The sequence below is a fragment of the Triticum aestivum genome, chromosome 1D (assembly GCF_018294505.1).
Source record: "Triticum aestivum cultivar Chinese Spring chromosome 1D, IWGSC CS RefSeq v2.1, whole genome shotgun sequence".
Classification (NCBI taxonomy): Eukaryota; Viridiplantae; Streptophyta; class Magnoliopsida; order Poales; family Poaceae; genus Triticum; species Triticum aestivum.
Genome location: NC_057796.1, coordinates 107,589,666 through 107,612,085, shown reverse-complemented (window position 1 = coordinate 107,612,085; position 22,420 = coordinate 107,589,666). Strand labels below are relative to the sequence as shown.

Below are 22,420 nucleotides of genomic sequence, written 5' to 3'. Positions count from 1 at the left end.
TCATTGGGTGACTGAAAAGGTTGTATGCCACATCGATGCGGTATCGCGCCATGTCTTCCTGTAAAAAATGAATACAAAAAGTAAGCAAGTATGATACTAGTTATTCTTGTGTTGCATGAGTATTGAAAACAAAAGGTAAAACAAGTATGATACTAGTTATTCTTGTGTTGCATGAGTGGTGAATGCAAAAAGTTCACATCCATCCACCGCAAAAAATTGATATGGATGTAGCAAAATTATTATATGGATGAAGCAAAAGCAGAATGTAGTTGTAGCACACTAGACATATGGATGTAGCAAAAAAGCCTAGTAGGTATGAACTTAAACCACATATGAAGCAAAAACAACACATGGTATTCTTCTGTTGCATGAGTATTGAAAACAAAGAAAGTAGATTGTAACAAAATGACAAGACAAAAAATTAAAAATGTGTACCTGCTTGAACTCTCTCATTGACTTCCCATCATAGTTCTCCACATATTTGAGCCCAAAAAAAGCCACAATCACATCTATGAGATAAAAAAAAGTTCTCCATCATACTTCCCATGAGTAGTTGAAAAAACAAAATGTTGAAATGGAAAACATGATTGAAGCAAAATTCAAAAAGAAAACTCACAGGGTATCTTGCTTTGGGTAATCCTCTAGGTCAACACGGGCGAAGGATCCAACATTGACATTGAATTCGCTACACTCTTGTGCGAGGGTTGCAAAGTTTGTGATCTAGCACCGAAAACACACACAAAAGTTTCAAAAAATAAAATGAGGTGTGTAAAGATGACAACAGGGCATTTATGTAGATGAATCAGAAGGGTAAACAGAAAAAAATAGAGAGCATGAGCCTACCAGGTTATTGGCTTGCTTCTTCAAAGGAGATTGTTTTCCTTTTGAATGGATTGAGTCAAATACATTCCACTGCTTGTGAAGCAAGTTTGTGCAAACAACTATCCAATGGCGATCATGCACAATTGTGAAAAAGAGCTGGAAAAAACAAAAGAAAGGCAAAAAGGTACTCAGAACATGTAAAAAATGTTACAGCCGCGTCGCATCATTGGATCATATTTGGAAGTATTTTGTGGTGTGGAACAAAAGAAAGCTTCGTGAAACTTATGAGGTCAAACTTTTGAACCTTGAACATTTTCATAGCCCTTTCAAGCTCAGCCATGAGTTTTGCTGGTTGGAAGGTTGATGGGTCTTGTTTTAGTAGGATCTACTTGAAAGATACAACAAAATGGTTAGTGTGTGTTGCAACGAAAATGTGAAAGAAAGAAAGGAATGAAGCATTGCTTGTTTTTACAAAAGCTTACCCCCGCGTGGACTGAGAACATGTATTTCTTCACATCCCTTTCTTTTGCTACACGGGATGCGAGGTTGTTCATCTCGATACATAGGGACATAACCTCATCATTCATATCCCCGCGAGGCTTGAAGCATACAAGGAATTTCTTGTATCCAATGAAAAATCCACCTAGCTTGATGAAAGGTGTCCTGTTACCATAGATGCAACAGAATGAATCATTTGTTTCGAGCAGAAAAAAAATAGAAAGCAAAAACAGATAGGGCTTAGGTAGCTCACACTTGTTCATTGGGTTGTGATTTCCTCAATGGTTTCCCATGTTTTACAAACTTCTCATACATTTCTGCAGCCTTGTCGACCTTTTGCTTCTTTGCCCTGGTATTTTTTATGGCCGGAACTTTGGCCATCCTCTTCTTCCTAGTGTTCTTGTCATGTGTGCTAGGGCCACTGCTTGCATCAGCAAAATGCTCTTCTATAGCGACCATCTTAGGAGCTGTAGCAAAATAAAAATAAAAATGGATGAGTTTGCAAGAGATTGTACAAAAAGAATTTGCTGGAATCACACAAATGTGAAAAAAATGATATGGAGAAAAACAAAAAGAAATGATGCAAGAGGAAGGAAGCATACTTGGGCTGTCATCATCGTCTGAAACAGGAAACACGGGGATGTTTGCATAGATGGGACTGACTGTGCTCTTCTTAATTGTAGGCTCATCCGTGGAATGCATCATCTCATAGTCTTCGGAGCCCTTTGGGAACAACTCACAGGATGGCTCGTCGTCCCAAATGCCGGCTGTCGCACTCCTGGGTGCATCATAGAAGAGTGGGGGGCTGCGAGGTGAGGCGTTGCCTTCAATCTCGAAACTCACTCTTTGTTGCTCACGAGTTTCCGCAGCCTCTGTTGCAACTTCTAGGTTCAATCCGGTGACTTCATCCTTGTTGATGCTAGGTGTTGTACCTTGAGCTTGAGCTTCAGCACCAATGTCGGCATTTGCAGCTTTAGCATCATTCTCTTTTCCGCGACATTCGTCCATGATAGGTGCTTCAAAGGAAAAGTTGGGCTCATTGGTAGCTGTGATGGCGTCTCCAACATCACGAAGGAGAGCGGCCATTCGGTTGCACTGCAATCCCTTTAAACACTGTCCAAACTTGCCTACTACACCATCCACCTCTGCTGCAAAAATACCCTTGTGCTTGTCGTAGAGCATTTGAAACTGAGTTGGTACCTACAAGAAGGTAAGTGTCCAACATTTTTAGTGACAAGTATATCCAGATTTTGAGAAGTATGGATGTAAAAAAAACACAAATGTGGGTGTAGCACATTAGAGGTATGGATGAAGCAAGAAACAAGTAGGTGTGGTGCTGTGTCACTATGTATCAAATAAATAGTGTGATTGTAGCAATTTACTGTCATGGATGAAGCATAAAAAACAAATGGTCTATACCTCTAGGTAGCAAATTATTGATATGGATGTAGCAAAATAATGATATGTTTGAAGCAAAAACAAAATGTAGTTGTAGCACACTAGACATATGGATGCAGCGAAAAAGCCTAGTAGGTATGAACTTAAACCACATATGAAGCAAAAACAGAACATGGTTGTAGCACATCAGAATGAGGGATGCAGCAAACAAAATATACACTTGCAACTGGGTATAGTAAATAATGCAAAGCCAAAGGTAAACAGGAAATGAATACAAAGAAAAAGATAGTGTAGATTGTGGAAGAGTACCCTTAGATCTTGCATGCTAGGGAATGATTGCTGCAGCCAATCATTGAGCGATGATGAAGGTGTGGTTCAGTATCAACATTTTGTTGAGCCTCGTTTGATTGAGAGTCCTTTGCTTGAATGTCAGCACCTTGAATTTGGCTTCCTTGGCCACTAGGTGCTTCAGCACCAACTCCCTGCCCACTGGCTGCTTCAGCACCAACTTCCTGTCCCATGAGTTGTGCCGCATAGGGGGTGTTGCACAAACTCCGGATCTAGGAAAACGAAACATGAGGGGAGACAAATAAGAAGGCCGCCATAACCTAAATGGAAAAGCAAAGATTGCTACATGCAAATTCAGTGAGCAAAAAACATGGGGGTGTTAATACTCCATTGGCAAAGGAAAATACATAGGCGGGATGTAACAAAATTACTTGGGTGTGTTTCCCATAGAAAGGTTGGACAAGAGTGAGCTTGTTCTTGTCAACTTTATCCAACCAATCAAAATCCTTTTGGCAAACAAAGCGTATCCTCGGCACGGAATAATCAATGGCATGCTCATTTGGGAGGCCGGGCGGGATATCAATATGATCCATGTATATGATCTGCATGGAATGGAAAAAGGACATTAGCCAACAAAAACATAAATGCGAGCTATAGAAAATGTACAGAAGGTTTCATGAAGCAAAGAAAAAAGATGGAGGTATTTCATAATGTTGCGTTGCATACCGCTAACATGGGAAGGCATGAAGCGATCTGAAACTCTGCTGCTTTTTCTGTATTTGCTTGCATCCTCTTCTTCTCTTGAAAGACTCCAACCTCCTCCATCGCTCGTGCCAACAAGTGCTCATCCCAAGCGAATTCATGCACCAAAGACATATCTTCCAGGGAAGCAAGATACTCGAGATTCACCATATTGCCCGTGCCTGGGCACAAAACTGTTGCCAACGCAAGGAGTGCCCAAGTCCTATTTATCATAACCACGTCCTCCTCACTGCAACTAGTGAGCAACTTGACAACATGGGCGATTGGAGCCCTGTTCCCCTCCTTGTAGATGCTGCGAAGATCATGTTCATCACTCTTCTTTAGAAGCTTCACGGGTCTATCACCGAATGGCACGTTGAAAATCCTTTTCACCATAAGCTTGCTGAAGGTGATAGATTTGTTCTTGTGTTTGAACTCAGAGAGTATGTGATTCGTGTTCATCGCAACAAACTCAATGAGCTCATGGGGCACCTTGAAAGACCGGATGTCCAACAAGTCTCCAAACGGTCCCTCCCTTATGATTCTCTGTTTTTCCGGTGATACTTGCTTCCCAATCTCAGCCAGCCTTTTTGAGTTAAACCTTGACTTAAAGCCACATAGATTGTATTTCTTCTTATTCTTCTTCTTAGCCTTCTTACTCCCCTCATTCTCACCAGAGGCGCCTGCAACATCTACAAAAAGGAAAAATGTATAAGCACACATAAAAAATATACATCATCAGTTGGACAGTGCTTAATTTAAGCTACTAACACCACTTCAAAACGCTACTAACACCACTGAAAAAAGCTACTAACGACAACAATGTTGCATTCTGAACTTATCACAGGCCACAACATTTTGCATCTAAAAATGTTACATATATGTTCATATACAAAAAACATCAAAAAATCACCTCACTAAAACCAATGAAATAAAACACAGCCTTGTTCAACTGTATATGTTTCAAAAACTGGTGCAGCAGTTAGCTCAAACATTGAAAAAATAGCAGTAGTGGCATCCTCATGTCACCAAAAACATACATAGAACAGGGTATGGGTCGGGGCACCATATTTGTTTCAAAAAACTGGCATTAGAAATTCCGTAGCTACATCATATTTGTTACTTATATGAACTATCATAGTCGAGTAGGCCAATCGAGTATGCAGGACACATGGACTGTGAACCAAGAGAAAAATAAGTTGGGGGAAATGGGCAGGAGAGCTGAATTCTGCTCTATGCAGTCATGCACGGGAAGCCCCTGCCCCGACCCCTCCAGCGGCGGCGGCCATTGTCACAACCTAACATATGTGCGAGAACAACAAATCCCGTAGTTCGTGGAACAAAAAAAATCCTAATCCCATCCCAAATCCCTAGCCACCAGAAGCCTAAAAAACCACCACCCCCGCCCCCTCCCACAACCCTGCGGGAACACCACCCCGCCCGCTCCCTCGACCCGCGGGAACACCACCCCATCCCCGTCCGCGCCGGCGCCGGCGGCGGCCCGCGGGAACACAAACGGCTTGCCCCGCACCATAACCCGCCCTAACCCTAAAGCCAATGGGGGAGGGGGAGACAACACAATGATAGAGAGAGGACGAGGGGAGAGTTACCATCCGGGGGCGCCATAGATCGCCGGAGAATCGAGATCCGCCTTGGGCCGCCACCGCCGCTCCTGATCTCCAGGCGCCAACAAGCCAGCTGCCCGCCGGTCGCCCTGCCTCCTCGCACCAAAATGACCCCCCCGTGCGGTTGCAGCAAAAACACGGGAAGGGATAACCCGTGCGTGTTAAAAAAAAGGGTCTGGTAACACGTGGCGCAAACAGCGTCCTTGGATCAAAAAAGATCCAACGCACGGAGTGCGACCGGCCCGAGCGTTCCGCCGGCGCCCCGGCCACAAACACTTCCCTTTTGGAAATGAAAGAAACACGCAAATTGTAAGGCATTTGGACGAGCTCTGTGAGAGGTTGTCTTTTTGAAAAACAATACATAAAAAATCATGTTTCAAATTTCAAAAGAATTCTGAAAAATTATACACATTCGTTTGGATGTATTCTACATATGTGTAAAGTTTGACGATGAAATACAGTATGACGAGAGCTACACAAAAACACAAGTTCATGAATTCTTAATAAGGAACAACACGTATACGGTTCACCATTTTCAAAATCGTGATTATTTCTTTTTTGTGTATCTCTCACCATAATGTATAAAATCTTTAAATTTTATACACATATGGTATACAACCATATGAACATGTGTGATAAATATATATTTTTTGAAACTAAAAAATGCTAAATTTTGATTTCTTTTCAAAGAAAAAAAATCTCCATGAAGCTCGTCCTCCATTTAGCATTTTGGGTTGATTGTACAGATATGTAAGATTGCCGGGAAAATAAAAGGAGGCCCCCGATACGGTATTCCTCTTGGCTTTGCATCTGCTACGTATTATTTTTTTCTTTCTAAAATGTACTCCCTCCGTTTCAAAATAAGTGTCTCAATATTAGTATAACTTTAGTGCAAAGTTGTACTCCCTTAATTCCACAATGTAGTGCGCTCACGTTTTATGAGATCCAAATTTGACGAAACTTTTAACCAACGAGACCGACTACGGCGGAAGCAAAAATTATATCACATAATTCGTATTTTCGATATAAATTCAGTGATATAATTTTTGATCCCATCGCAGTCGGTCTCATTGGTTAAATATATGGTCAAACTTAGATCTCGAGAAACGCGGGCACACTACATTGCGAAATGGAGGGAGTAATAATGTTGAGACACTTATTTTGGGATCTGGTTAATTGCATTATTGATTTGATGATTAGTTTTGAAAAATCAAATAAATTCGTCGCTGATACGCAGTCCATCACATTGCTCAGGATAAGACATGGAACAGGCAATGATGCGGTGGCCGAATAGAAAATTCATACTTTTCTTGTGCCTGCGCCGGCTGCGCATTGAATTCACAGTACATTGATTTTGAATGGTCAAGTCAATGGAACAGGCAATGTGCAACTCCTTATACTACCATGGAACTATTCATGCAGATGTATAATTAGCCCGTATACTTGCAAAAAGCCTGACAGGAGTGAATCCTGAGGCCATACCCATGAGGGGGATAAAGAGCTACCTGGTGCTCGGCCGCTGTAACGCCGCACTCCACTGCTGCCTACTTACACGAAACGAACCCCAGACGTGGCACGGGGTGCACAGCGTGCACGCGGTACGCGCCTCCCCACTTCGGTAAAGCAGAGAGAGGAGGCAAAGGAGTCGTGGCTAGACGAATCGGTAAAGAGATGACGGGCAAACTGCTAGTGCTACACGCATCCCACCCAAGCAGTCAGTGGCGGAGCTTCAACGCGATTTGTGAAGGGGCTAAATGAGTCTGAAATAGAGTTGAGGGGCCTAATCTAGTGTATTCTATTAAAGTTTGTCTAAATATTATTAAATATTACTATGTATTTATACAATTTAATAAATTTGGTAGGGGGCCATTGTCCCCATTGGCCCTCACTAAGCTCCACCACTGCAAGCAGTCAGGCAATGTCTAGACGTACGGGCCATTGTCCAAGGCCAACTTTCAATCTCATTTCTAGTAAAAAGGATGATTGCACCTTTATTTATTTTTCAGAAAAAAGAGAGAAAGAAACCAGTCTGGTTTACATCTCTCCACTACATGCCGAGTGTAAATTTCAGCTATAGCACCAAGACCAGCAGGTAAGCAAAGGATCGTCTGCTTTGGGTGTGTGTAGATGTCTAGAGTAGTTACCTCGTGATCCTCCATTGCTTATATAATGCAAGTTGCTTGGTCGGTGATGACTCAGCCCGGGCCATGTGCCCTCCCTCGGCTTCGTCTATGGAGGTGGATCTGCTGGGCGCTCGTGACAACTGAGCTGGAACGTCGCAGCAGCAGCAGCAGCAGCAACAACAACTACTACTACTACTGAGGTTTAGTTCGTGTTTGCGTTGTAAGAGTTCTGCTGTTTATCATGTGTGTTTGTGTGTGGTTTATCCAGTGTGTTTGTTTGAAGCCACGCTTGTGTTTGCTGTGCCCCATGAACGGTATGCATCTGGTGTAAACTAATGTTATTGCACCATCCTGCTAAAGAATGTAACACGTAAGCATGTTTATGACGTAGCAAACACGGTTGCCATGAATCAGGCGAGAATGGGGCTCGACGACGGTACCAGCATGGATGTGAGCAGACCAATCACAAGAGCTCGGGCCGAGAAATCCAATGAACTAATCCATATGTTGATTCAGCAAGCCAAACATTGGAGTTGATATTCCAAGTTTCTTGAATAACCTAGCTGTCTGAAACTCGCCAATGCGATTCTGTGTAATCCTCCGATCTACTTTTTTTTGAAAAGGAGGATAGACCCCCGGCCTCTGCATCTAGACGATGCATGCGACCATCTTATTAATTATTCACAGATGTCATACAAATACATTAGTGAACCTGAAGCTACCATCTAGGCAACACATGTTGCTACTCCTATCCCATTGAGTAAGGTGTGCCGAATATCCGGGCTTAATGCCAAACGGATATCGCATCAAACCCTAACATCTAAAACCGGATGCCCCAGCCCAGCCACACACCGGGACTGGGTCCCATACCGGACCGACGCACTCTCAGAGGCTGTCGCCGCCATCTTTCACCGGTCCATCTCCAGAGCAGAAACTGACCCACCGACCTTGCCTGGCCTGTCGTCGACGCCACCACGGCACCAAACAACTCCACCATCCTGCACGTATCCGTCCACACGCGCTCGTCGCCGAACCTCCGCAACACCATGCCACCGGGATCCGCCGTCGGCCTCGCGGTGGATGAGACACCGCTCTTCCGCTTGTCCCGTCCAACTAGCACTTGCTCCAAAATGATGCCCTCAGGAGGGACAATGACATCGAAGGTACCATCATCGTCCGATCCGGTAGATCCAGATCTAGGGTTTCCCCCGGAGCACCACGAGTGGGGTGCCACGACCTGCAACAACGATGCATCGAGAAGAGAACGACGTCATTGATGTCACCGTCGTCCACCATGACCGAAGTCGGCGTGATTTTCACCGGAAGTCGCGTCCCCCCAACCTCGCAGCTAGCTGGAACCGAACAGAGCCTCGCCGTGGAGACGAGGGCCACCGTCGGCACGCCGGTAGGGAGCCTCCAGCCGCCCCTCACCACTCCTCCTCACGCCACCGGCCGGCCAAGGCCGTACCGAGACGGATCTGGACAGGACGCCAGATCCGAAGCCATCGGAGCCACGCATGCGCCTGCGACCGTCACAACGCCAGCCATGTAGGTTCCTATCGCCGCTGCGCAGCAGGGGCGCCGCCCTGACCGCCGCCCCTGGCCTCCCCGCGTGAGACGCCGCCCCCGCCTCACAAGATCTGCAGCGGCGACCACCCGCCCTGGATCTATGATGCATGGCCCGCCGCCAGCGTGGCCCTTGCCGGCGGCAGCGGCGGCTAATGATGGAGGAGCGGGGAGGGGCTGGCGGGGCGGGATCGGGAGCCCCTGGCGCCGCCCGAGGGGAAGCGACGCGAGGGGGAGGGACAAAAAAAGTCGCTAATTAGTGACACTGAAGTATGCACCAGGCGTGTAAACTTCTTTTTATTTACCAATGTCGCTATTCGACAGATCATCCTTTGAGACCACGGAGAACATCAGAGAGAAAGTCCCAGTTGAGATGTTGAAAACGCGTCGTGAAGACATCCGCAACCGTCTATGATGATGATCTCTATCTGTGGTTTCAGAGCGAACATGGAGCTGTGACGAAAGTTGAAACAAGATATGTCTCCGTTGGCATGAACCATGATTGGCCGATTTGAGAAAACACCCAATAGTGCAGCAGGGGCAGACACGTCAAATTCTACAAAAAAACAGTGCTGCATATTTTTTTGGACCCTGACAAGTGCCACACTAGGGGCTTAAGGAGGTCGGGCCGAACGCCCTTCTAGCCACCCATTGTGACACGTCAGCCTTTTGTTTCTTTCGCATGTGCATGCAAATAGGGATGAAAACAGATAATGTCAGCGAGAATTTTTTGGTTTTTCAAATTTTAAAATGTTTTATCTCTTAAATGAAAATTTGATTGAAAATCCGTTTTCATCATTAAATCCGACGCGACGAGGAATTCCAAACTAGATCCCATATCAATATGTTTCGACGATATTTTTTGGCGGTCAAAAGTTGCCATGTATATTGCACATAAATTGCAATGGTGTTTACACTGAAGTTGCCGTGATATGTTTCCACTATTTTTTCTTCTATGTTTAAAGTAAATTTTGACATGTTATAAAAAGGGAATTAAGAATCGAAAGTTTCCATGGTGAATTACTAAAATTTGCCAAGATCCATGAAATAATTTCGACATGGTTCATAATTAAAAATAAATTCGTCATCAATTACATTAAAAATGCATGGTCAATGACTTAAATTTTCTATGAACTAGAAACTAGAATTGCCTTGGTGAATTACTTAAATTTGCCTTGATACATGCCCTAAAATTTGCCATGGTTCATATAAAAAATAATTTCCATGGTCAAAATACTAGAATTGCCATGATCAAAATACTAGAATTGTAATGCTCTATATATAAACTAAAATTGCCATGATCTATAAACTAAATTTGCCATGATGAATTACTAAAAATTGTCATGATCCATGAATTAAACTTGCCGTGGTTAATTACTAAAATTGCCATGGTCAATTAACAAAATTTGTCGTGAAAAGTACTTGAAATACAATGATAGCTTTAAATGTAGAAGAAAAAAGATGAAACATACCATGGCAACTTTAGTGTAAACACTATGGCAACTTCAGTGTAACATTATGGCAATTTTGGCCCAAAAAAGTCGTCGAAACATATCAATAGGGATCTGGCACGTCTCCAACGTATTTATAATTTCTGATTGTTCCATGCTATTATATTATCATTCTTGGATGTTTTACAATCATTTTATAGCAACTTTATATCATTTATTAGGACTAACCTATTGACATAGTGCCCAACGCCAGTAACTGTTTTTTGCTTTTTTTACTTCGCAATATCCCTATCAAACGAAGTCCAAATGCAGTGAAACTTTTTGGAGATTTTTTTGGACCAGAAGACAACTTGGGAGTCAAGGAAGCACCTGGGAGAGGCCCATGGGGACCACAAGACACCAGGGCGCGCCAGAGACCCCTGGCGCGCCTTGATGGGTTGTGGGGCCCACGGGGGTCTCCTCCACTGCCTCTGAGCTCTATAAATACCCAAACATTTCAGAAACCCTAGGGGAGTCATCGAAACACAATTCCAGCCGCCGCAAGTTCCAGAATCACGAGATCCAATCTAGAGCCCTATTCTGGCACTCCGCCGGAGGGGAACACGATGATAAAGGGGTTCATCATCCTCATTGGTGCTCATCCGATGATGCGTGAGTAGTTCACCCTAGACCTACGGGTCCGTAGGTAGTAGCTAGATATGGCTTCTTCTCTCTTTTTGATTCTCAATACAATGGTCTCTTGGATATCTATTTGATGTAATGACTTTTGCGGTGGGTTTGTTGGGATCCGATGAAGTTCGAGTTTATGACCAGTTCTATCCATGAATATTATTTGAGTTTCCTTGATCTCTTATATGCATGATTGTTATAGCCTTGTATTTCTTCTCCGAATCATTGGTTTAGTTAGGCCAACTAGATTGATTTTTCTCGCAATGGGAAGAGGTGCTTTGTGATGGGTTCGATCTTGCGATGTCCTCACCCAGTGACAGAAGGGGTAGTGAGGCAAGCATGTATCATTGCTATTAAGGATAAAAAGATGGGGTCTATTCCTACATCAATAGATCTTGTCAACATCATGTCATCGTTCTTATTGCATTACTCTATTTCTCCATGAACTTAATACACTAGATGCATGCTGGATAGCGGTCGATGTGTGGAGTGATAGCAGTAGATGTAGAATCGTTTCAGTCTACTAATCTTGGACGTGATGCCTATATACATGATCATTGCCTTGGGATATCGTTGATACATCCATTTTGCATCATGCTTTTATATCGATATTTATTGCATTATGGGCTGTTATTACACGTTGTGTCACAATACTTATGCCTTTTCTCTCTTATTTTACAAGGTTTACATGAAGAGGGAGAATGTCGGCAGCTGGAATTCTGGGCGGGAAAAGGAGCAAATATTAGAGACCTATTCTACACAGCTCCAAAAGTCCTGAAACTTCACGGAGGCAGTTTTTGGAATTAATAAAAATTACTGGTGAAAGAATCAACCAGAGGGGGGCCACCCACCATCCACGAGGGTGGGGGGCGCGCCCTACCCCCTGGGCGCGGCCCCCGCCTCGTGGGCCCCCTGGAGGGCCTCCAGTGCCCATCTTCTGCTATATGAGGTCTTTTACCCTGGAAAAAATCATAAGCAAGCTTTCGGGACGAAACACCGCCGCCACGAGGCGGAACCTTGGCGGAACCAATCTAGGGCTCCGGCGAAGCTGTTCTGCCGGGGAAACATCCATCCGGGAGGGGGAACTCATCGCCATCGTCATCACCAACGATCCTCTCATCGGGAGGGGGTCAATCTCCATCAACATCTTCACCAGCACCATCTCCTCTAAAACCCTAGCTCATCTCTTGTATCTAATCTTTGTCCCAAAACCTCAGATTGGTACTTGTGGGTTGCTAGTAGTGTTGATTACTCCTTGTAGTTGATGCTAGTTGGTTTATTTGGTGGAAGATCATATGTTCAGATCCTTTATGCATATTAATACCCCTCTGATTATGAACATGAATATGATTTGTGAGTAGCTACGTTTGTTCCTGAGGACATGGGAGAAGTCTTGCTATAAGTAGTCATGTGAATTTGGTATTCGTTCGATATTTTGATGAGATGTATGTTGTCTTTCCTCTAGTGGTGTTATGTGAACGTCGACTACATGACACTTCACCATTGTTTGGGCCTAGAGGAAGGCATTGGGAAGTAATAAGTAGATGATGGGTTGCTAGAGTGACAGAAGCTTAAGCCCTAGTTTATGAGTTGCTTCATAAGGGGCTGATTTGGATCCATATGTTTCATGCTATGGTTAGGTTTACCTTAATACTTCTTTTGTAGTTGCGGATGCTTGCAATAGGGGTTAATCATAAGTGGGATGCTCATCCAAGAAAGGGCAACACCCAAGCACCGGTCCACCCACATACAAAATTATCAAAGTAACGAACACGAACCATATGAGCGTGATGAAAACTAGCTTGACGATAATTCCCATGTGTCCTCGGGAGCGTTTTCCTTCATATAAGAGTTTGTCCAGGCTTGTCCTTTGCTACAAAAAGGATTGGGACATCTTGCTGCACATTATTTACTTTCATTACTTGTTACCCGTTACAAATTACCTCATCGCAAAACTATCTGTTACCGATAATTTCAGTGCTTGAAGAGAATACCTTACTGAAAACCGCTTGTCATTTCCTTCTGCTCCTCGTTGGGTTTGACACTCTTACTTATCGAAAGGACTACGATTGATCCCCTACACTTGTGGGTCATCAAGACTCTTTTCTGGCGCCATTGCCGGGGAGTGAAGCGCCTTTGGTAGTTGGAATTTGGTAAGTAAAAATTTATATAGTGTGCTGAAATTTACTGTCACTTGTTACTATGGAACATAATCCTTTGAGGGGCTTGTTCGGGGTATCTTCACCCCGACCAGTAGAGCAAAGAGTTGCTCCTCAACCTACTGAACCTACTGAAAATGTTTACTTTGAAATTCCTTCGGGTATGATAGAGAAACTGCTAGCTAATCCTTTTAGGTGATGGAACATTACATCCCGATTTGCACCTAATCTATGTGGATGAAGTTTGTGGATTATTTAAGCTTGCAGGTATGCCCGAGGATGTTATCAAGAAGAAGGTCTTCCCTTTATCTTTGAAGGGAAAGGCATTGACATGGTTTAGGCTATGTGATGATATGGGGTCATGGAACTACAACCGATTGAAATTGGAATTTCATCAGAAGTTTTATCCTATGCATCTTGTTCATCGTGATCGCAATTATATATATAATTTTTGTCCTCGCGAAGGAGAAAGCATCGCTCAAGCTTGCGGGAGGCTTAAATCAATGTTATATTCATGCCCCAATCATGAGCTCTCAAGAGAAATTATTATTCAAAAATTTTATGCTCGGCTTTCTCTCAATAATCGCTCCATGCTCGATATTTCTTGTACTGGATCTTTTATGATGAAGACTATTGAATTCAAATGGGAGTTATTGGAAAGAATTAAACGCAACTCTGAAGATTGAGATCTCGACGAATGTAAGGAGTCAGGTATAACACCTAAGTTTGATTGTGTTAAATCTTTTATGGATACCGATGTTTTCCATGAATTTAGCACTAAATATGGACTTGACTCTGAGATAGTAGCTTATTTCTGTGAATCCTTTGCTACTCATGTTGATCTCCCTAAGGAGAAGTGGTTTAAATATAATCCTCCCATTGAAGTATAAGTAGTTGCACCTATTAAAGTTGAAGAAAAGACTATCAATTATAATGTTGATCCTATTGTTCCTACTGCTTATATTGAGAAACCACCTTTCCCTGTTAGAATAAAGGATCATGCTAAAGCTTCAACTGTGGTTCATAAGAGTAACACTAGAACACCTACACCCCTGAGCAAATTAAAGTTGAACCTAGTATTGCTATGGTTAAAGATCTCTTGGCCGATAATATTGATGGGCATATTATTTACTTCTGTGATGAAGCTGCTAGAATTGCTAGACCTGATACTGAAAATAAACATAGACCTATTGTAGGCATGCTTGTTATTTTTGTTAAAATAGGAGATCATTGTTATCATGTCTTATGTGATATGGGTGCTAGTGCAAGTGCAATACCTCATTCCTTATACAAAGAAATTATGCATGATATTGCACCTGCTGAGATAGAGGAAATTGATGTTACAATTAAGCTTGCCAATAGAGACACTATTTCACCAGCTGGGATTGTTAGAGATGTTGAAGTCTTGTGTGGGAAAGTTAAATATCCTGCTGATTTTCTTGTTCTTGGTTCCCAACAAGATAACTTTTGTCCCATTATATTTGGTAGACCCTTCTTGAATACTGTTAATGCAAGGATAGACTGCAAAAAGGATGTTGTTACTATTGGTTTAGGGGATATGTCTCATGAGTTTAATTTTGCTAAATTTCGTAGACAACCCCATGATAAAGAATTACCTAGTAAAGATGAAATTATTGGTCTTGCCTCTATTGCCGTGCCTCCTAATGATCCTTTAGAACAATATTTGCTCGACCATGAAAATGATATGTTTATGAATGAAAGAAGGGAAATAGATGAAGTATTCTTTAAACAGAGACCTATTTTGAAACACAACTTGCCTGTTGAAATCCTAGGGGATCCTCCTCCACCCAAGGGTGATCCCGTGTTTGAGGTTAATGTTGGGGAACGTAGTAATTTCAAAAAAATTCCTACGCACACGCAAGATCATGGTGATGCATAGCAACGAGAGGGGAGAGTGTTTGTCCACGTACCCTCGTAGACCGAAAGCGGAAGCGTTAGCACAACGTGGTTGATGTAGTCGTACGTCTTCACGATCCGACCGATCAAGTACCGAACGCACGGCACCTCCGAGTTCAGCACACGTTCATCCCGATGACTTCCCTCAAACTCCGATCCAGCTGAGTGTTGAGGGAGAGTTTCGTCAGCATGACGGCGTGGTGACGATGATGATGTTCTACCGACGCAGGGCTTCTCCTAAGCACCGCTACAGTATTATCGAGGTGGACTATGGTGGAGGGGGGGGGGCACCGCACACGGCTAAAAGATCAAACGATCAATTGTTGTGTCTCTAGGGTGCCCCTGCCCCCGTATATAAAGGAGCAAGGGGGGAGGTGCGGCCGGCCAGGAGGGGGCGTGCCAGGAGGAGTCCTACTCCCACCGGGAGTAGGACTCCCTCCCTATTTCTTGTTGGATTAGGAGAAGAGGGGGAAAGAGGTGGAGGAGAAGAAGGAAAGGGGGGCGCCCCCCCCTCTCCTTGTCCTATTCGGACTAGGGGGGAGGGGTGCGCGGCCCTTGCCCTGGCCGCCTCTCCTCTTCTCCACTAAGGCCCACTATGGCCCACTAATCCCCGGGGGGTTCCGGTAACCCCTTCGGTACTCCGGTAAAATCCCGATTTCACCCGGGACACTTCCGATATCCAAATATAGGCTTCCAATATATCAATCTTCATGTCTCGACCATTTTGAGACTCCTCGTCATGTCCGTGATCACATCCGGGACTCCGAACAACCTTCGGTACATCAAAATATATAAACTCATAATATAACTGTCATCGAAACGTTAAGCGTGCGGACCCTACGGGTTCGAGAACTATGTAGACATGACCGAGACACATCTCCGGTCAATAACCAATAGCGGAACCTGGATGCTCATATTGGCTCCCACATATTCTACGAAGATCTTTATCGGTCAGACCGCATAACAACATACGTTGTTCCCTTTGTCATCGGTATGTTACTTGCCCGAGATTCGATCGTCGGTATCTCAATACCTAGTTCAATCTCGTCATCGGCAAGTCTCTTTACTCGTTCCGTAATACATCATCCCGCAACTAACTCATTAGTTGCAATGCTTGCAAGGCTTAAGTGATGTGCATTACCGAGTGGGCCCAGAGATACCTCTCCGACAATCGGAGTGACAAATCCTAATCTCGAAATACGCCATCCCCACAAGTACATTCGGAGACACCTGTAGAGCACCTTTATAATCACCCAGTTACGTTGTGACGTTTGGTAGCACACAAAGTGTTCCTCCGGTAAACGGGAGTTGCATAATCTCATAGTCATAGGAACATGTATAAGTCATGAAGAAAGCAATAGCAACATACTAAACGATCAAGTGCTAAGCTAACGGAATGGGTCAAGTCAATCATATCGTTCTCCTAATGATGTGATCCCGTTAATCAAATGACAAATCATGTCTATGGCTAGGAAACTCAACCATCTTTGATTAACGAGCTAGTCAAGTAGAGGCATACTAGTGACACTATGTTTGTCTATGTATTCACACATGTATCAAGTTTCCGGTTAATACAATTCTAGCATGAATAATAAACATTTTATCATGAAATAAGGAAATAAATAATAACTTTATTATTGCCTCTAGGGCATATTTCCTTCAGTCTCCCACTTGCACTAGAGTCAATAATCTAGTTCACATCGCCATGTGATTTAACATCAATAGTTCACATCACCATGTGATTAACACCCATAGTTCACATCGTCATGTGACCAACACCCAAAGGGTTTACTAGAGTCAATAATCTAGTTCACATCGCTATGTGTTTAACACCCAAAGAGTACTAAGGTGTGATCATGTTTTGCTTGTGAGATAATTTTAGTCAACGGGTCTGTCACATTCAGATCCGTAAGTATTTTGCAAATTTCTATGTCTACAATGCTCTGCACGGAGATACTCTAGCTAATTGCTCCCACTTTCAATATGTATCTAGACCGAGACTTAGAGTCATCTAGATTAGTGTCAAAACTTGCATCGACGTAACCCTTTATGACGAACCTTTTGTCACTTCCATAATCGAGAAACATATCCTTATTCCACTAAGGATAATTTTGACCGCTGTCCAGTGATCTACTCCTAGATCACTATTGTACTCCCTTGCCAAAATCAGTGTAGGGTATACAATAGATCTGGTACACAGCATGGCATACTTTATAGAACCTATGGCCGAGGCATAGGGAATGACTTTCATTCTCTTTCTATCTTCTGCCGTGGTCGGGCTTTGAGTCTTACTCAATTTCACACCTTGTAACACAGGCAAGAAATCTTTCTTTGACTGTTCCATTTTGAACTACTTCAAAATCTTGTCAAGGTATGTACTCATTGAAAAAACTTATCAAGCGTCTTGATCTATCTCTATAGATCTTGATGCTCAATATGTAAGTAGCTTCACCGAGGTCCTTCTTTGAAAAACTCCTTTCAAATACTCCTTTATGCTTTGCAGAATAATTCTACATTATTTCCGATCAACAATATGTCATTCACATATACTTATCAGAAATGCTGTAGTGCTCCCACTCACTTTCTTGTAAATACAGGCTTCACCGCAAGTCTGTATAAAACTATATGCTTTGATCAACTTATCAAAGCGTATATTCCAACTCCAAGATGCTTGCACCAGTCCATAGATGGATCGCTGGAGCTTGCATATTTTGTTAGCACCTTTAGGATTGACAAAACCTTTTGGTTGCATCATATACAACTCTTCTTTAAGAAATCCATTAAGGAATGTAGTTTCAACATCCATTTGCCAGATTTCATAAAATGTGGCAATTTGCTAACATGATTCGAACAGACTTAAGCATCGCTACGAGTGAGAAAATCTCATCGTAGTCAACACCTTGAACTTTGTCAAAAACCTTTTTCCGACAAGTCTAGCTTTGTAGATAGTAACACTACTATCAGCGTCCGTCTTCCTCTTGAAGATCCATTTATTTTCTATGGCTTGCCGATCACCGGGCAAGTCAACCAAAGTCCACACTTTGTTCTCATACATGGATCCCATCTCAGATTTCATGGCCTCAAGCCATTTTGCGGGATCTGGGCTCATCATCGCTTCCTCATAGTTCGTAGGTTCGTCATGGTAAAGTAACATGACCTCCAGAACTGGATTACCATACCACTCTGGTGCGGATTTCATTCTAGTTGACCTGCGAGGTTCGGTAGTAACTTGATCTGAAGTTACATGATCATCATCATTAGCTTCCTCACTAATTGGTGTAGGAGTCACAGGAACAGATTTCTGTGATGAACTACTTTCCAATAAGGGAGCAGGTACAGTTACCTCATCAAGTCCTACTTTCCTCCCACTCACTTCTTTCGAGAGAAACTCCTTCTCTAGAAAGGATCCATTCTTAGCAACGAATGTCTTGCGTTCGGATCTGTGATAGAAGGTGTACCCAACAGTCTCCTTTGGGTATCCTATGAAGACATATTTCCCCGATTTGGGTTTGAGCTTATCAAGATGAAACTTTTTCATATAAGCATCACAACCCCAAACTTTAAGAAACGACAACTTTGGTTTCTTGCCAAACCACAATTCATATTGTGTCGTCTCAACGGACTTAGACGGTGCCCTTTTTAACGTGGATGCAGCTGTCTTTAATGCATAACCCCAAAACGATAGTGGTAAATCGATAAGAGACATCATAGATTGCACCATATCTAATAAAGTACGGTTACGATGTTCGGACACACCATTACACTGTGGTGTTCCAGGTGGCGTGAGCAGTGAAACTATTTCACATTGTTTTAACTGAAGACCAAACTCGTAACTCAAATACTCTTCTCCATGATCAGATCGTAGAAACTTTATTTTCTTGTTACGATGATTTTCCACTTCACTCTGAAATTATATGAACTTTTCAAATGTTTCAGACTTCTGTTTCATTAAGTAGATATACCCATATCTGCCCAAATCATCTGTGAAGGTCAGAAAATAATGATACCCCCTACGAGCCTCAATATTCATCGGACCACATACATCAGTATGTATGATTTCCAACAAATCTGTTGCTTGCTCCATTGTTCCGGAGAACGGCGTTTTAGTCATCTTGCCCAAGAGGCATGGTTCGCAAGCATCAAGTGATTCATAATCAACTGATTCCAAAATCCCATCAGCATGGAGTTTCTTCATGTGCTTTACACCAATATGACCTAAACGGCAGTGCCACAAATAAGTTGCACTATCATTATTAACTTTGCATCTTTTGGCTACAATATTATGAATATGTGTATCACTACAATCGAGATCCAACAAACCATTTTCATTGGGTGTATGACCATAGAAGGTTTTATTCATGTAAATAGAACAACAATTATTCTCTAACTTAAATGAATAACCGTATTGCAATAAACATGATCAAATCATATTCATGCTCAACGCAAACACCAAATAACACTTATTTAGGTTCAACACTAATCCCGAAAGTGTAGAGAGCGTGCGATGATGATCATATCAATCTTGGAACCACTTCCAACACACATCGTCACCTCACCCTTAACTAGTCTCTGTTCATTCGGCAACTCCTGTTTCGAGTTACTACTCTTAGTAATTGAACCAGTATCAAATACCGAGGGGTTGCTACGAACACTAGTAAAATACACATCAATAATCTGTATATCAAATATACCTTTGTTCACTTTGCCATCCTTCTTATCCGCTAAATACTTGGGGCAGTTCCGCTTCCAGTGACCAGTCCCTTTGCAGTAGAAGCACTTAGTCTCAGGCTTAGGACCAGACTTGGGCTTCTTCACTTGAGCAGCAACTTGCTTGCCGTTCTTCTTGAAGTTCCCCTTCTTACCTTTGCCGTTTTCTTGAAACTAGTGGTCTCGTCAACCATCAATACTTGATGTTTTTCTTTATTTCTACCTTCGTCGATTTCAGCATCACGAAGAGCTTGGGAATTGTTTCCGTTATCCCTTGCATATTATAGTTCATCACGAAGTTCTACTAACTTGGTGATGGTGACTAGAGAATTCTGCCAATCACTATCTTATCTGGAAGATTAACTCCCACTTGATTCAAGCGATTGTAGTACCCAGACAATCTGAGCACATGCTTACTGCTTGAGCTATTCTCCTCCATCTTTTAGCTATAGAACTTGTTGGAGACTTCATATCTCTCAACTCGGGTATTTGCTTGAAATATTAACTTCAACTCCTGGAACATCTCATATGGTCCATGACGTTCAAAACGTCTTTGAAGTCCCGATTCTAAGCCGTTAAGCATGGTGCACTAAACTATCAAGTAGTCATCATATTGAGCTAGCCAAACGTTCATAACGTCTGCATTTGCTCCTGCAATAGGTCTGTCACCTAGCGGTGCATCAAGGACATAATTCTTCTGTGCAGCAATGAGGATAAACCTCAGATCACGGACCCAGTCCGCATCATTGCTACTATCATCTTTCAACTTAGTTTTCTCTAGGAACATACATAAAACATAGGGAAGCAACAACGTGAGCTATTAATCTACAACATAGATATGCTAATACTACCAGGACTAAGTTCATGATAAATTAAAGTTCAATTAATCATATTACTTAAGAACTCCCACTTAGATAGACATCCCTCTAATCCTCTAAGTGATCACGTGATCCAAATCAACTAAACCATGTCCGATCATCACGTGAGATGGAGTAGTTTCAATGGTGAACATCACAATGTTGATCATATCTACTATATGAATCTCAGGGCCAAGGAGCTACAGTTGGAAGTGGAGGGTACTACTGTTCTCTAGAACCATCGCTGTACTATCAATGCAGGGAAAGTACACCTGCGTAGTGGCCTAGTGGGTACTCTCGGTGCTCTATTCAGCCGCTCCTCTCACGTAGCTGGCCTACTCAGTCGCTCCTCTCACGCACACACTAGCAGCCTGTTTATCAGCGACGGTTACTGCGGGGGCATAACATTTGAGTTATTTGATACAGCCAGACTAGGCTTTTCGCTTCCATTTATGGAGGTGTAATGGATCTCGTCGAACTTTGTTAGTAGTTCCTTCTTTATGAATGAGATGAAGCAAAGCTTTTGCCTCCGTTTAAAAAAACAAGTCAAGAGGAATTTCTTTTATAGTAGAGCCGATAATGGAGTGCAGTCCATGCGTGCAACGCCACAAGCTACAGAGTAGTAGTAGAGCACTTTACGTACATAGCCATATTGCATAGTTCCCAATGCCCCGCTAGGCTTTTCCGGCTCCTCGGGTTTAATTGGGAGGCGCTAGTTTAAATATGCTACTAGCTGATGAGGAAGCTGCAAGCAAGGTGCGGCTAGGGCGAGCACGCGAGCCACGAGATGCTGGGAAGGAAAACCCGTTCACGTGGCTAGGCTATCCAGTGCACCTAGATTGTGGTGCCGCACGTCCGTTTGACTTCAAAACTCAAACTACCCGTGTAAAATATTGGCTCGCAGCGAAGTTACTATTTAAAAAAAGGCCGCCGTGTGTTCGGCCGGGATCGAACCCACAAAACGAGGTATACACTCCCGCGACCACTAGTAGTACTCGTTGGAGTACAACGCAACCTAGAATCGCCTTTTGTCGCTAGTAGTACGTTGTTCCTTACAAGAAACCCCTAATAATGCAAGAAACCACTAATAATGCCAAGAAACTACTACCACTTGCATACGTGGCAGACTTAAGATAAGACTACCTTATCAACCATTGTACATGCTCTTACCAACCAACCCTACCAAGAAACGACTACTCTACAAAGTGCCGTTATAGGCACGTTTCAACCCATGGCTCTGTTTGGATACATTTGTTGTCAATCTAACCCTGCCATCCAAACACCACTTTAGTTAGAGTTAGTTCAGGGTTAGAATCTAACCTCTGGCTTAGAGTATCCAAACAGGGCCCGTGTCGCCCATTAAGTCAACGCCTTCTATTCGACCGGACGTTATGACTTGTGGGACCTACATGTCAGTCTGCACAAAGATCCCCGAGTGACCTCCTACCTCCGCCCCGTCCACCTAGTCATCCTCGGCCATGGGACGTAGCTACCGCCGCCGGCAGAAGGCGAGGTCAAAACCGCCGGCGGAGCGGAGCCCATCTTGCGGCAGCCCGGATGCCAGCTGTGTCTGGCGCTCACGACCGCTAGCTAGCCAAG

At 43.2% G+C, this 22,420-nt stretch overlaps 1 pseudogene; it reads right to left on the bottom strand.

The window, feature by feature from the left end:
* LOC123158098 (uncharacterized) lies at positions 1-5,281 on the bottom strand (annotated as a pseudogene).
* Between the last annotated feature and the right edge of the window lie 17,139 nt (positions 5,282-22,420).